The 15,095-nt window shown below is 55.4% G+C and overlaps 1 protein-coding gene across 1 annotated transcript in view; it reads right to left on the bottom strand.

The window, feature by feature from the left end:
* Positions 1–5,880, bottom strand: part of WSCD1 (WSC domain containing 1) — a 39,966-nt gene extending 34,086 nt beyond the window's left edge. Inside the window, exon 1 of the mRNA XM_054575634.1 lies at positions 5,834–5,880. The gene's annotated coding sequence lies outside the window, so the exon portion shown is untranslated. The remainder of the gene's footprint in view (positions 1–5,833) is intronic.
* Positions 5,881–15,095: the final 9,215 nt, after the last annotated feature.

Genomic DNA, 15,095 nt, shown 5'->3' with positions numbered 1-15,095 from the left:
CTGAACGCGCTGGGCCTGGGAGCCCGTCAGCCGTGCCCACTGCGCCCCAAAGCCAGGGGGCTCTTCATGAAAGCAAATCCGCCTGGGAAAATGGCCACACAGGGCAGGGCCTCAGGCTCCTCATTTGTCAAATGGGGATACACCAGCATTGTTGTGGGGCTGAATCAGGGAGCAAAACTTCTATTACCTACACACCATGGCGAACATCTGTTAGGAGGCAAAGAGGCCGACAAGGAAACGCTGAGGGGAGGCCTGCAGCGGCCGGGCCATGGGGGAGGCTGGTTACCCTCGCCTCCTCTCAGCCCCCCACGCGCTGGGGTGCGCCTAGGATCCGTTCTTACTTGAAGCTGGTCCCACGCTAAGATGGCTGCCAGCATTCGCCTTCTTTTTCCTCATCACCATTTATTTATCCCTCGCAATGTTACTAAACAGGCTAGACAGCCTCGGACACTTTACCTGCAGCATCTCGTTCACTCCACACACCCGGCCGCGGCGGATGCCCCGGTCACCCACCCTGAGATCCGAGGCCTCCAAAGCTCCGCCGGGTGGCGTGCATTGCCCAAGGTCAGAAAACAGGGAGGGCCAGCTCTCAGACCCAGGCCACCGGCTTCGGAGCCGACCCCATGCCCATTAAGCTTCCTGTTCTCTCCCCACGCCAGCTCTGGCTTCACACAAGGCAAGATTTATTCCTGAAAGTAGTGTAGTGTGCTTCCATCGGCACCTTTTTGGAAACACGCCACGCCACAGCGCCTGGGGATGGTGCTGCACGTGGCATCTCCGAGCCAAACCTCCCACACGCTGCCACATGGGTACGTGTTCTCGCCTCCTGGGCCCCTCCCCAGACTTCTGGAAGTCTGGGTCATCCTCCCTAGGCCATGCTTCCCATGCAGTGCCTCCTCCCTTCTAGGAACCATGCAACGTGCTTCAGAGGGATGATGGGGGGGCTCCACCTCTGCCTGAGGCTCAGGCCTTCTTGGGAGGGGACGCCAGGGCTGAGTACAGAGTCTCAGGCTGGACAAGGTTGGGCACCTCTGCCATGCCCAGTGGCTTTCTAGAGGCCAAGTGTCACCTCAGAGAAGGGCGAGGCCTGAGGGACGGAGACCTTGAGGTCCCACTCAGGAATAAGAAGAGAATAATAGGACAAAGGGGCTTCTGGGGGGTCTCAGGGAGGGAGCAGGAGCCTAGCCCAGGTGGGGACTCAGACAGCCTGAGCCTTCTTCTGCTCTTTGTTGTTATCCGGGTCCCAGGTAGATGGCGAACATGAAGGTGAGGGAACATTGGGCAGACGGCACCTGCCTCTCACCTAGGTTTGGGGGTCTGAGGACCTGAGCAGGCGAGGGGTGGCAGCAGCAGGGAGAGGAGAGGAGAGGAGAGGGGGCAGTCCCTGGGGGCCTGGGCGCTGAGGAAGGTGCTCAGGGCTGACACAGACCTGACCCGTAGCCGCTGGGGTTCGGTCACGTGACTCTGCCTCCCCACCACCCCTGGACAGAGAGGACCAGCAGTGGCAGGTGAGGGGAGAATGGCCCCGGACACCCCCAGTAGCCTCTCAGCCACGTGACCACTGCAGTGCGGGCTGTGACCCTCGAGGGACCCAGAGCCACGAACTCCTGGTGAGGTGAGAGCCGCGAAGACAGCGGAACAGGACCCAGCGTGCGGCCCTCCCGACCGCGGCACGGGCGCTCCGGGCCCCGGCCTCCGTGGCCGGCAGCCAGGGGGTGGGCGTCCGTCTTAGGACCTCACCAAGCCCCACCAGGGACCCTCGAGCTGGACTCAGCGCTCTGAATTACCCCTCCCTGTCTTCTCCTACCCCACCCCAGCCTGCCTGTGCCCTGCTCAGGCTCAGTGCCTGGCATCTGGACCCCACCCACCCCTACCAGGCTGGCCACTCCCAGGAGTCTGAGGCGGTGATCTTTCTAACACGAAGAACTAACGCTACAGCCTGCAATGGCTCCCCAGGACTCAGGTGGCCAAGTTGAAGCTCCTCAGCCTGGCATTCACTGGCCCTTCTTGGTTCAGTCTCCCAGCCCCTTCCTTTCACCATCGCTTCCAGAACGCGCTCTCCCAACCAGTGTCCCCTGGCCAGCACGAGGTACTCTGTGCCCCTTCATACATGTTTTATCATCGGCCACGGATGCCTGAGCCCTGTCTCATGGCTCTGAAATGCACTGCAGCCAACAATCAATGAGGCATCAGCTCCAATGCCACCTCTTTCAAATGCCGTCCTGATCCCTGGAACAGAGCCGCTCCCCAGTGCTAGACAGCAAGGCTGGAGGCTCTGTGAACTGCGCCCGGTCCTCCGTGGAATCAGGACTCACTGCTGCTCTGCCTACTTCTCCTCCCAGCCTGTGCGTCCCCACGGACACAGCCAGTGCCTCTGCTCACTGCGGGTGGAGCACAGGATAGGCACCCAGGGAATCGGTGCCCGCCAGCCACCTGCCACTGCTCAGGGCCATGCTGCCCTCATCCTGGGTCCCCTGCCTCCGGGCCTTGGAGACTCAGAAAGAGTACAGGACCCACTAAATATACATCTGCTGGCCTTGGGTGGGATATAGTCTGGGAAATGGGAATGGGGTCGGGGTCCCTGACTTTGAAGAGGCAAACTTTGGTATATATGCTGCCAAAGCAAACACAAAAGAGGCAAATCTTTGATCTTCTGAACTTCAGAACTTTACTGAAAAGGTCCAAAGTAAGAAATGTTCCAAAAAAGATATAAAACATAACAGTAAGGTCAAAACTCCATTCCATGCAAAGGAGGGAGGATCCTCCGTCAAATCTACTGCTGAAGTTCATATAAATAAGAATACATTTTTCTATGCCACATTAGAGATTGCAAGGTACTTTCACACACCATCAAGTGTGCTCAACACGTGATTGTCACATAAACCTGTGAGGTCACCATCATTATCACCCCCATTTTATAGATGCAGACTTTGAGGCAGAAGGAGGGCCAGTTAACTTGACCCAAGACAAATAGCTATTGCTAGACTGAACTCAAACTTACAGATTCTAAATTTGTGGTATCCTCTACCGGATCACACAGCCTTTCTTTGTTCAACACCAGAGATGAAGGTTCTTTCAGGTACCACGCTAGGGGCCAGAGCGGCAAAGAAAGACAGAATACCACTCTGGGGACCGGCGTTTTCCCTTTTTGGTTGGTTGACCTGGTGCTCAATCCACTCCTGAAACAGCCAATTGCGTCCTCATCTGGGCTACGTCCAGGTCACCTCTTTCGTAGATCCCTGTTTTGCTCACACGTTCCTCCTACTCAGTGGTGCACTCCTGCGGGTTGCCTAGATCCCACTGAGCGATCTGGACACACTGGGGCGCGTCAGTGGAGCACCCAACCAAAGTCAGCCTTGCCCCTCTCTGGCTCTCTGCCCGCTGTGCCTACAGTCATGCAAGGGGAGGGGACCCAAGGCACCTTTGGCATTCCTATTATCAGAAATCTCCCTCTTGCCCGCCTCATGCCAAGACAGCCACCCTCTGGTTTCCAGCAGCAAGAGAGTGGAACAGAGAGACCTTAACAGCCACCCACAGGCGTACTGCCTTTCACAGATTACAAAATTAATCTAGCCAATTCTTTCCTCTACTTCTCACATCCACACTAGGAGGCAGAGTTCCTCCTCAACCACATTCTCCAGAAGTGCCACACTTCTGATAATTTTGCAGGCAACAAGTCAACATGGATTATTAAAGCCATGTGGAGAGATGAGAAGAAACAGTGTGAAGACAAGACAGTGAGCCCCAAGGAGAAGGTAGTCCAAGGCCCTGTGCATGCACTCACTCCCCAGACGAGCAGCACCTGCCTCTAGCCCCGTTCTGCCCCTGCTGGCGGGTCTGCTTATCAAGTACCTCTTACATCTAAAGACCCCGAGGGCCTAAACACTGAGCTTCCCCCAAGTCCTTGGCCTAGACCTCAGTGTAGTACCAGAGGGAGAGTCAGGGCACCGGGATCCGAGCCCCATAGGAGCACAAACCAGCAGTGTCTACGAAGAGAAGCACCCATTCCCCAGGGTCCTGCTCAGACACGATTCGATCTGGCCCGGAGGCTCTGTATTGCCCGTTCGGGCGATGCTCCAGGGAACCAGCTCTGAGTCTTACTGCCCCAGTGCTGGGCTTTAACTGACTTGGCTGGAGGCTCAGGCTTTAGAAGCTGACCAATGGGTGGCCTGGAATATCCACTTCTGCCTGGTTAGGCAGGCAGGAGGGGAGGGAAGGGATGGGGTCTGGCCTTCTGCCTCATCCATGCTTCCCTTTCCTTCCAGCCAGATATGTTGCAGGCCACAGGACTGCAACACCCTACAGGGCTCCAACGCCCACTAACACCCCCCTCCCCCAAACAAGGCATTCTTCCTTCCAGAGGCGCTGTGGAAATGGTCCTGCTGAGGACAGGAGGGTGCAGCAGCGGGTGAGGGCCAGGGGGCTCCTCCGGGGGAAGGCAAAGCGGCCAGGCTCAGCCCGACAGCCCGCCTGCCCTACTCGCCCAGGCTCAGTCCAACAGCCCCGCCTGCCCAGCTCATGGAGCTCCTTACAGCAAGTGTGCTTGGGAGACCAACACATGCCCCCACTAACCAGCAGAGCCGCTCCTCCTTCTAGAAGGAGCCCCTAGGCTCGGGTCGTCCCCCAGGGCACCTTCTCCACGAGACTCCGAGGGCCCAGCCAAGGGTATATGAGGGAGTGAGAGACATAACTGAGAGCCAGGTCCCCCTTGCCCTCTTTTCCTCACCTGCAAGCATCAGGTGGGGGCTGCCGCAGACAGGGCAGGCCCAGCCAGCTTCCCCCTTCCTCTGCTCCCCTCTCCACCTCCCGCACTTCCTGCGCCTAATAACCTGGGCAATTAAAACGAGGAAATAAAAGGCCCCCATCTCCTGATCTCAACCATGGCGCGGTGTCCCAACCTAGGACGACCCAACCGAACAGCATGCTGTTCCAGCGACAGGACGGACGAGGACATCTGATGTTTAAAAAGTGCAGTGGAGTTCCGAGTCCGTCTGTCTCGGGAGCAGCTGGGGACCCGGCGAGTGCGGGCAGCAGCTGGATCCCAGGGCAGGGCTGTGGGGGCTGGAATGCTTACATCCTGCCTTCCCAGGGCTCGGGCTCAGCAAAGGGACAGAGGCCCGTCTCTGCCCCAGCCTGCCTCCTCAGGGACGAGCCTGCAATGAGCAGGCATCATCCGAGGGCACAGACGCCCAGAAAAAGACACCCCTGGGGTCCCAGAGGCAGGGTACTCCCGAAGGCGTCTCGGTTAAAAAGAAAACGCAATCAGCAGCCTCAGTCTTGAGTTTCCGTTCGCACTTGGGAAGATGCAAAGCTCTACTTGGGGTTGATTTCGGGACAAAATACGTACGTTTCGCTTTAGCCTCTGCCTCTGCTCAAGTTCCCCAAGAGCTGGAGAAAACCCTCGCTGACCGGAAGCCTGGCTCGGTAGCGGAACGAGAGGGAGCTGCCGCTGGGTAAACGTCTCCTCTTAGGAGAGGTGGTGCGCACCCCAGACCGCGTCCTCGCCCCCTCCCCGGCACCAGGTCTGCAGCTCCCTCCGGGGAACCGGACGGTCTCTCACAATTCCCCAGGAAGGGGAATCAGCTTCGGCCACTGCCTGGCGCACCGGCCCCAGCCCGATCGTTTGGGAGCGCTCCCCGCCTCGCGTACACACTCACTCTCTGCCCCCGAAAGGCGCCCCCCGCCAGCCCGCCCGGAAGCCGGAGCAGGTGCAGTCCCACCGCGCTCCCGGCTGCGTCTCCACAAACTTGTTCGCCCGCGGTCGGCCGGGCGGAGACCCTGCCTGCAGCCCGCGCGGGTGTCCCGGTTGGGGCGCCCGGGAGACAGGACTCACCCGCGACCGCGGTCGGCTGGGGCGCCCGCTCTGGCGGCCACGCGCCTGCCTCCCCGGGGCGGCGAGCCCGCAGCCCCGCAGTGCCCGGAGCCGAGCGCCCCGGCGCCCGCACGCCCCTGAGCCGTGCGCGGCGAGCGGCCTGGCGCGGCCCGCGCACTGGGCGCCGCTGCGGGGCTCCCTGGGGCTGCGGACGTCTGGGCTCAGCCGCGGCGGCAGAGTCAGCGGGCGGCGAGCGGGCGGCGAGCGGGCGGGCGGCGGGCTAGCGGGCACCCAGCTCTGCACATGCTCACTCGCGCGGCCTGGGGACAGCGGCCGGCCGCCGCCGGGTCCTAGAGGCGCCTGCGCCGCCGCCCTCCTGCCGGCCCGTGGGAGGGGTCGCGGCGTGCCGGGCAGGGGCCCGCAGTCTCCCGTGGCCCGCGGGAGGAGCCCGCCGCGCGGCCGCGTGCCAGGCAAGGACCCGGACACCCAGTCCCATACACACCATCCTCGTGCGCACGCACGCACACACACACACACACACACGCACACACAGCCTCACTCGCTGTAATACACACACCAGGAAAATGCATTGGCGTTCACACCCAGACACACGTAGACACAAACACACTGGGCACTACCACCCAAGGGAGCAGGTCGCCCCACTCACTCAGATACAAACACACAGGGTCGGGCGCACACTGTCTGATACAAACACGCTGAAACACTGCTTCACAGACTCTCTGCGGCACGCGCAGTCACACACACACTCGGCTCTGTCCCACTCCCTCAGAAACAAGCTGGGACACTGTGACAGGCACACATATACGCACCGCCAGACAGTTTGCAGCACTGTGATACCAACACAGTCAGGCATACTTGGGTCACTGTTCCGTGGGGAGCTAGACCCTGAAACACATATTCTTACACACACACACACCATCTGAAGTAGTCACACACAGAATCACTACCCCACAGACAAATATGCTGACACTATCTCACTGCGTACACACTCAGGGCTCTGCCACCGGCTACTACGCTGCTCCGCGCCAACACAGTGACAGAACCATGCCTTGATATAGTCGTCCACAGAAGCAGTGCCACACAGGAACCCACTAACAGGCACTCTTACGCAGGGAGTTATACTGGGCACGGCGCGCGTGCGCGCGCGCGCGCGCGCACACGCCCCAAGAGGGACAGGTGCTGGTACAGACACACAGGTATGCAACCTCACTACTACACAAAATCCCCTTCTTTAAATAAGGGTTGGATCCAAGCCTAAGGATTTCCCCTCCACGCCCCAGCCCTGCTCTTCAGGAATCCCCAAGCCACAATGTCACCCCTGTCCTGACAGGTGCATCAGTTGGGCCCCATCCTCACCCGTGGCTGACTGTGAGGATGCTCCTGCAGGCTGAGGACCGGCAGATGCTGTGGGAGCAGGTGGCGTGGTTCTAACCCGGTCTTTTGGAAAGCAAGTTTCATGCCTCCGACGCCCGCTAGGGGCAGAGCTGCTTGGCAAGGCTCAGAGGAGCCTTTCAACAGGTGCTGAGTGGCAGGGAGAGAATTAGCCTGGGGACAATTCGCAGCCATGCTTTCCTGTAGGTCAGTTAAATGACACCCAGAGAGAAAAGGGACTTGCTTAAGTTCACACAGCTGGTCAGGCCAAGCACCAAAATTAAATCGGTCAGCTCCCTCAAGGTGGACGTTGGGAGCTCTGGAACTAGTGAGGGTGCAGGGCATTAAGAGACACATCCTGCGCTGTCCCAGCATCCTTGGCTTGCAGAAAAGCCCCTGTGCGCACACCTTACAGAACCCGTGCACACCTCTTACAGAACGTGGATGTGTGCATTGCTGTTATTGTCAACAAGAATAACCATAGCGCGTTTTTACAGTGCATTTGGATTTTCAAAGCCCTCTCCAGGACCTGCTACGTAATGTGCAGAGTCCAATGCAAGATGAAAATGCGAGCTCCTTGTTCAAGAATTATGGAGAATTTCAAGAGACAAGAGCCAGAATATTAGACCAAGTGTGTAGCCCTTCTGAATAGGGGGCCCTGTACCCTACACAAGTCTGATGCCCGTGGAGCTGGTCCTGGCTCTTTCATACCCGTTGCCTCACTTCAAACTCACAATAGGTGGCAGGTGCCTTCATGGGCCCACTTTGCAGATCAAGCTACTGAGGCTCAAAGATGAACGAATACCTCAGGACCCCAGCAAGGGAACCCCAGCAGAACTCAAGCCCAGCTCCTCTGGGAGGCCCGGCTTTGCTCTGCAGCTACCACTGGGGGAGAGGACTCAAGCTGAGGAGTCGATGTGGCCGCCACAGGGAGGAGAGTTGTCTCAAGGAAAGAAAAGAGAGAGCCACAGAAATAGCACAGATATTCTTGAAGAAGTTTGCTTCTTCAAGGCTACAGGAGAATCTCCCGTCCACAGAACATCCAATGGCCGCAGAACATGTGTGCCATTTCTGTGGCCATGCGGCACCCACTTTGCAAAGCCCTCCAGGGACACACCACACGACCCCTGAGTGGGAGACACGTGGGAAGGAGCACCTGATGACTCTGGGAAGAGATGTTGAGAAAGGACGTGCATAAAAGCACAGAGGAAGAAGTGGAGAAGGGCTTGGGACATGCAGCTTGGGCCACCTACAGTGTCACAAAGGCCAGAAGTATTTAGGATGAGGCCCTCCTCTGTAGCAGTGGTGACAGATAAGAGGGTATGAGAAGGCCACCTGGACTAGGCGTGATAACAGAGTCATTCCCAACCCCAGTCCAACACTCTGCCACAGCTCTTCTCTCTACGTAGCTGGGACTGTTTGATATGCATTTGCGTATCATCTTTGTCTATATCCCAGAAGCAATTGTGGGACTCTTCCCACAATTCTTAATATCACAGGGGCTTCTGTGGTGGTCCCATGGTGATGCTGACACATGCCCTGTTACTGCTGAGTTATGTATTCTCCCACCTCCCCTGCAAGTCTGGGACTGGGGATGGGAACAGCCTGATCCCACTAAAATTCCACCTCCCTTGGCTCTTCATTCCATCTGCTCCTCTCTTGTGGCGCCCAATGACTGGATCCCAAATATTCACATTGCGCCTAGCTTCATGTCAGATGCTAGTAGGGGGATAAAATAAGAGTGCTTTGGGATCAGTTCTGCTACTCTATTTGGGAAAATTAAATAATTTTTCCCAGTAGATTTTTAATCTGCAAAATGGGGAACGTCTTTTTAGTGCTCAGTTCCTGGCACAGGGTATATATTTATTGTGATGATTCTCCCAACTGGTGGTAGTTATGATGGTAACTCTAACTAGACCCGGCATGAGGTCTGATGTGGCAGGTGCTAGAATAAGTTTTGCTGGACTGGGTTTATAACTTCCTGACCTCACCTCCCATCCTATCTGCACAAAGACAGCAACAGGGGTGGGGGTGGGGTGAGTGCAGAAGCCGGCTGGTTGGGTTAGATGCAGAGTTTACGGGATCGTTTGTCAACCAGAAGTTGAAAGGGTGCTGGGGCGGTAAGTAGGCCCTGATGCAAGACAGCAACAGAGCGGATGCCCCGCGCTGTTGCTCTGCCGTCTGGTGTGCACCAGCGGGCACGTGTATGTGCTTAGCTGAGGAGGCACCTCATCTTTGTTCCATTTTTATGAACTTCCCTGTAAGTCACTCATTAAAGGCCTTGAACTTGCAAGTAGCTTTCTGAGTTTATAAGCTACTGAAGCACCTCAAGCTTATAGCATGGATGGGTGGATTTGCGGGTGACTAGCTGGGTGTTGTATTTATTAGTTTCCTGTGGCTGCATAAGAAATGACCACAAATTTTAGCAGCTTAAAACAACACCCCTTTATCTCCTCTCAATCTCTGTACATCAGAGTTCAGGGTGCAACCCAGGGTCTCAATAAGCTGCAATCCTGGGCCAGCTAGGCTGCGTTCTTGCCTGGGGGCTTGACTGGGGAGGCGTCTGCCTCCCAGTTCATCTGGCTTCTTGGCAGAATTGGTTTCCTTGCAGCTGAATGACTGAGGGCCCCAGCTTCTTATGGGTTGTTGGCTGGGGGCCACCTTCCATTCCTAGATGTCACCCACAGTTCCCAGAGTCGCCCACAGTTCCCTGTGACATGGCTGTTTGCTTCTTCAAGGCTACAGGAGAATCTCCAGTCCACATATGTGTGCACATGTGAGTGTGTGTATGAGAGGAGGGTGTAGAGCTGTTCATAGCCTTACTGTCCTGGAAAGTGTATGTCTCCCCCATCTGCCTCCAGCTGAGCATGGCAGGGGAAGGTGCTGTTACTTAGGAAGAATACGTGGATTGCTGGCTCCTATGCTAGGAATTTTACATATGGTGCTTCACATAATCCTCCTCATAACTCTAGGTACTATGAACTGTTTTAGTCCCATTGTAAAGATGAGAAAACTGAGGCTCATAGGAGTAAGAAACCAGGCCAATGTCACACAGCTGCAACGTGTAGAAGCTGAGCTGAAACTCAGGTCTGTTTAGCTTCAAAGGGCCACATCCCCATGGGCTCTAACCTAGTCACCCATGTCCACCTACCTGTCCGTTCCCTCATCCCCCTCATAGGGCACACAGGGAAAGAGTGACAGAGGAGGCCACTTCTCTGTTCTGAGAAGGCTCTGGCCTTCATCCCCTCTACAGTCTTCTCAAGGCCAGCACAGACGTGTTCATCCTCCTCCTCTGACTATGAAGGAATTTCATGGAAAAGATGCTGCTGAGTCATTAGAACAGAGGACATGGGCAATGTCATTGTCAGAGCCCAGGGAATTGGGGGCAGGGGGAGGGATAGGCGTTACCCTCTGAGAGGTCCTTGAGCAGGATTGAGGGATCCTCTGGGGAGACAGAGAGAAAGAGCCGTGCCTGCAGCCCAGTACCAGATGCCCCACTTGTGGGTTCACTCTTGGGAGAAAACTAATCCATAACAGGACAGATAAGAGTGGAGGCAGGCAAAGTGACTTGGAGACACAAAGCATCCTTCCATGGCTCTTTGGTGCCTTCGGCTTCCTTTTCTGGGAGCATCCTAAGGGGAACCAAAGGATGGAGATGATAAGAGGCAGAGACGCAGTGGCTCAAGTAACTCACCAGCCCAGACAGGTTGCCACCCACTAACAGTGTGACCATGTGTCCTTGAGCAAGTCCCTTCACCTCTCAGAGCCTCAACTTCCCCATTGGCACAACAGAGATAATGAGAATGAAAGGAGATGAGTTCCATGGGGTCCTGAGCCCTGAGCCTCACATCTTAGTGGCACGACTTCCATTCTTTTTTCCCCCTTTGGATATATGATCATAATCTTTACTTGTTATACATTTTCATTTGGGTGCCTAGTGGGTTAACATCTTCCTCTGAAACCCACAGGTAGGGGCGATGCTCAAGTTCATGAATGTTACTTCCCCAGAAGCTGGGACAGTGCCTGCCGTTGGGCAGGGCCCTGTGAAGAGCTGGGCTCACACTCCGTCCAGCTTTGTCCCCACCACCTGGGACCATGTGTGAGGCAGACGCATGCACCTGGCATCTGGGAGGGTGGAAAGCTGGACGGTAGCGGGGCAGAGCTGGGAGCAGGCAGGGACCTGAGGACATGGAGGTATCTGTATCATTCGGATAGGCCCTGAAGACCCTGTGTGCACCAGTTTGGGCAGCTCAGAAGAGCAAGGAATCTGTTTTGGAGGAATAAAAGTAGAGGTTGAGGAGAAGACTTCAAAAACAGATATGGGTTGATGGAGTGGGTAAGTGGAGGAGAAGAATATTCCAGGATCAGGAGGGGAGGGTGGAAGCCTGTCAAGACTATGGCAGCAAACATACTTGGAATGCTCAGGGAAGGTGAGAAATTCTCTGTAGTTGGCAAGTGGGTGGGCACACGAGGCTAGAAGTGTATTAGGAAAACCTAAGGAATTTGGCCTTCATCCTGGAACTAGGTGCTGGGCAGCCACTGCAAGTTTTTCACCCATTGGTGAAAACAGTGCCACAGGGAAGGGCGAAGGGTGGTGGGTCCTGACCATCCTGACCCCCACTGCCGGGCCTGCCGTTACCATGGCAACCAGTAGCAGGACTGACGTGGGCTCTTTTGTTTCTATATGTATGAGTCTGACCCTCAGGATTTAGGCCTGAGTTTAAGACAAATAGCTGAAGCCTCCTGTTCCCCTCAGAGTCCCCAGGTGAGTAAGCAGTTTCAGCACTGTCCCAGCAAAGCCAAGGCCTGGCGTGTGGGCCCAGTGTCCCTCCGGGTCCCTCCACCTGAGAGATGACAGAAGTCAGGTATGGGTCAGGCTCTCCAAACAGACTCCGCCCAGTTCTGAACAAGCTCCCAGGACCAGAGAAATGGGAAGGGACAGCCAGTGCCAGGAGTCACTAAGGGCCTGTTCCCTGGACTTCCAGGCAGGTAAAGCTAGCTGCAAGTGAATGTGGCACTTCAGAGACACCTTTGCCCCGGCAGGAGCCACTGAGACACGCTAAGGCTTTGCTCCAAGTTGCATTCCCACCCCTGTGGGCCTGCGCCACCCCACCCCTGCCTCCCTCAGCCTGACCACTCCTCCCAGGTCAGGCTCCCGAACCCTGTGTCCAGTCGCAGCCTGGCCCCTGCCTCCCAGGGTCCTTTGCAGAGACAGACCTGGCTCCACCACACCCAGCCTCAAGCTCCTCTTTACTCATCACCATGACATGTTTCCTGAAAAGGAACAACTTTCTACAGTGCTTTTTAAAAATAACCTTGTAAAATTTTGCTTACAATAAATAAGATCCAACTATCCTGGGGTCAATCTTCTAGGAATAATTAATTGTTCCACCTGTGTTCAATTTCTTTATCTTCTTTTATTTTTACTGGCAGATCAAAGGGTTTGAAGCTACCACATCTTTCCCCAGACAGACCTGCTCTTCAAAACAATCTAGACAGTCTCTGTTGGTTACATGGGAGACTTTGGAAGGAATCTCTTCTGGGCAAAAAGTTGGAGAAAAATAACCTCATTTTATATGTGGGCATTTACAGTTTCTAACATGCAGCTCTGGCTAAGTCATGCCCCTCTTTGGGATCCTTCAAGGTCCTGCATGATAAAGAGCAAACTCCTCAGCCACACAAGGCCTGATACAACCAAACTCATTGTCCACGTTTTGCCAGCTTTTCCCAAGACATGACCCTCAGCTGCTGGATTAAATGATCTGGCGCAGCTGCCCAACTGAGCTTATTTGCACTGCTTTTAGTTTCAAGGGGACCCATTTCCAAATTCCTCGAGATATAAATTATCTTAAAGGGCCAATTTGTATCAATGTGGTTGTACAAGCCTGGGTTAGGTGCCCCAAACCCCAGCATAGGCATACATGCACACAGTTGAGTGTGTGTAGGAACACACATGCACACACACACATGCGTGCACACATGTGAACACACAGGACAATGTGTGCACACACATGACCACACATGCACACTGCAACACATGCACACAGGAGCACATATATATGCACACACAAACACATGCAAGCATGTACGCATTCACATATAGGTGTGCATGCAAGTACACAAATGTTTTTTGTTATGTTTTTGTTTTAATCATGACACCGGTAATTCCTACCAGAGTGCCTTTGAGTCTTCTGTATCGCCTGTCCCTCCTCCACACTGTCCCCTCCTGGCCCTCAGGCGGAGGACCGTCCCAGCACCCAGTGAGAGTTCAATGGGCACACTGAGCAGTCAGGAGGCGGGGCTCTGCTGCTGGCCCAGCCACTGCCCTTCTGTGGGACCTGGGTGGGTGTCTGCCCTTCCCTGAGGCTCAATCCCCCACAGGGACGGTGGGTATGGACTGGCTGGGTGGGGCCTGGGTGGGGAGGTTGGAGCAGGCCCCATAGCTCGGGCGGGGACACTGGGAGCCCCGTCTATGACTCCCGGCTGCCCTGGGCAGTCACCCAGCCCAGCTTATTTGCAATGCTTTTAGTTCCAAAAGGACCCATTTCCGAACTCCTCTCTGAGATATAAATTATCTTAAAGGGCTGATTTGTATCTCAGGGGTTGGACAAGGCCTAACCAGAAAGCGCTGCTGCCTTTCAGCAAGTCCCATCCGAGGAGAGAGATGCACTTTTTTCACCCTAATTGAGCACTTCAGAAAGGAGGGTGGAAAACCTTCAATAGGTTTCATTTTTAGGGAAAGCAATTTTGACTTATTAGGCGCTGTTGGCTTCAGAAATATGCTCACTAATGACTTCTATTCAAATATTTTCCTCCAGCTGAGACTTAAAAAAAAAGATACTGTGTTAATGGATTCCACGTCCCCTAAATTAGTCTTTTCCCACCTCGGCCTCTGAACTTTCTTGGCCAGATTCTCACAAGAATTCAAGAGGTCCCACGTGGGCTGTGTTAAGAAAACCGTTGTTGGAATTCCCTACAGAAAGGCTGGCCCCCCGCCGCCTGCCCCACCACCTGGATGCAGCACTCACGGTGATCCGCTGTGTGTAAAGCACAGACTTAGATGGAATCCCTGGCTTCTCAAAACCTTCCGCTGGACTTCAACCCAGCTCTGCCTGTTCCTCGTCCATGTGAAAAACCCTGGGGAGCGCTCAGTGGGCAGCGGAGCAGAAGAGCCCAGTAGCTGAACAAAGCCAGGGTCAGGGAGCAAATCTTAGCTCTGAGCTCCGTGACCTCAGCCACAAGAGTTAGCCTCTCCAAGCCTTAGTTTTCCCATCTGAAAAATAGGACCATCGCCGTCATCCCTACTTCCTAGATTGTTGCAAAGACTAATTTAGAGATCATCACAGCGCACACGGAAGAGTGGCTGGTACCAGTGACTGTGTAATGATGTACTTCACTGTCATTATTCCTTTGTGACTGCGATTTTATGTGGGTCCTCTTATGAGGCCTTCCCTAACTGGGCTCACTCCCCCACCTCAAGTGAGATGGGCCCTCTGCAGCCTCCTCCCTGGTCCGCACGGCAGCTCTGCCAGTACATGGCAACCATCATAATAGTTTAGGGAGACTTCTGTTGGCAGGTGTCAGGAACTCACTCAAGCTAGGTTAGGCGAACAGAGGGGCTGGTCATGAGAACAGGGAGCTGCCTCACAGAACCCCAAGGGCAGGGAGGCAGCTGGCCCCAGGAAGGCCTGGGGTGTGCGCTTGGACACCGAGCAGGGAGTGTGCCCTCTGCCCCATACCCCCGACCCGTGCTCTGCTTTCCCCTGAGTGTTGGCCTCATGCTTCCCTCTCCCCTTCCGTTTCTCTGTCTTTCTGTCTGTCTCTGTCCCTGTCCCTTCCTCTCTCCCTCCCTCTGTTCCTCTCCCCCATCTCACTCTCATTATCTCTCTCT

This window comes from Pteronotus mesoamericanus, unplaced genomic scaffold (genome assembly GCF_021234165.1).
Source record: "Pteronotus mesoamericanus isolate MK-2021 breed Mesoamerican mustached bat unplaced genomic scaffold, CSHL_Meso_final contig_317, whole genome shotgun sequence".
Lineage (NCBI taxonomy): Eukaryota > Metazoa > Chordata > Mammalia > Chiroptera > Mormoopidae > Pteronotus > Pteronotus mesoamericanus.
The sequence above is the reverse complement of the archived record's forward strand: the minus strand, read 5'-3'. Positions and strand labels throughout refer to the sequence as shown.